Source organism: Hipposideros armiger, unplaced genomic scaffold (assembly GCF_001890085.2).
Source record: "Hipposideros armiger isolate ML-2016 unplaced genomic scaffold, ASM189008v1 scaffold_150, whole genome shotgun sequence".
NCBI classification, from domain to species: Eukaryota; Metazoa; Chordata; class Mammalia; order Chiroptera; family Hipposideridae; genus Hipposideros; species Hipposideros armiger.
In genome coordinates this window covers 381,163-382,785 of record NW_017731500.1, presented here as the reverse complement: position 1 = coordinate 382,785, position 1,623 = coordinate 381,163, and positions in this window count along the sequence as shown.

Here is a 1,623-nt window from a genome sequence, read left to right as displayed (position 1 = left end):
CCTCTCAAAGGCCTTATCGCCAAAAACCATCACATTGCAGGCTAAAGCTTCAATATACGAACATGGGGGTATGCAGTCAGTCCATAACGTAAGCCTTGTCAGAACCTTCCACACTTTCCACTGAAGCCCTAAGCGCCACCCCCAACCCCATTAAGCTGGCACATAAACTCTTACCTGTAAGAACTGAGTGTGTGAAAAGCTTTTGAGAGAGGCCTTGCCTATATAAGGGGGGGGGCCATCTCTTCTTAAGGGCCAAGCCCAAGTCACATGGGACTCTACAAGCGTCTCTAAACACTCCCACTCCCCCGCCATTCTCCCTCCTGCACCCCTCCTGGCCTGGTCTCCTCATTGAAAGAGGACAGGAGACACTCCTTACAGAGTATTCCTGCATGTATGTGAAACAAACCTTGTCTTTTTCCTGTTACTCTATTGTCATCTGATGGCACCTGTGTTTGTTTTTGCCCAAGCCTCGTCTCCCCCATCAGACGAGCCTTATTTCCAGAGACTGCCCAGTCCCTCTCAGCGTTCCAGGTGCCCCAGGGTAGGCTGGTGTCAAATTTGGGCTGAGTAAGGAGAGGCTCTACTCAAAAGGATTCGTGCTGTGAGAGACGGCAGGTCTCGGCAGGTCTCGTGGCAACAGGGGCAGGGGGCCGTGGCCATAGAGAGGTCTTTCACCATAAGATCTGCAAGCCCCTCACGAGTTAGGCAAAACGAGTTTTCCGTGATGGAGAGGAGTAAACAACACTGGAAAAAGCCAGGCGTGGAGAGGTGGGATGAGGGTTGCATGATGGAAGAGCAGGTCAGAGCCGCTCTTCCCTGAGCCAGCTTTTCCTCATGAGGGCTGATGCACAGGCTCCAACAAGGCGAGGCCACAGGTCAGGGACGTGGAGGGAGGGCAGAAGCGGAACCAGGGTCGGCTAAGAAGCATTTTGCCCCGATTGATCAGTGGAGACAAGTGGTTCAGCTAATCATTTATGAGGCAAAAATGAGAATTTGGAGGGCCCGTGTCCGGCCTTATAGGTCCACCAGGCTTACCTAAGTCATATGGGGAAGTAAGATTCTTTTCAGTAAGCTGTTTTTCAAAACAAAAGGGTGAAGGGATTCCTTTCATCTTTGCTATGTTCCAGGAGCACAGGCTCAGGCGAAATTCTATGTTGTCACAGACACACACACACACACACACACACACACACACACGTAAATATACACACGCGTGCACACGCATGAATAGACATGAACAAGGAAGCCTTGTCTTTAAAGCTTCCTGAGTTGCAGTTCTTTTTATCTACAGACAATTTGAACCTCCCAACAAGGGCAGGTTGACCCCTTCTTTTGGGGGTTACCATCTTAATAGCCATCTTGGTTTTGCAAAGTGAGTACCCACTTCCGTGTAAGAATGAAGACAATAAGGGGCAAATAAATTTGAGATGCAGAACAAAGGCTCTGCATGTCAGTGAAAGTGTCCTCTAAAGTATAATCGCTTTAAAGTAGCAATGAGGGCCGGCTGAGTGGCGCGATGGTTAAGAACCGGCTTGGGATGCCAGAGGGCCCTGGTTCGGATCCCACATATGAGGGCCAGTGACACTGCCCTCCACAGCTAAGATGCTGAACAACAGCTCAACC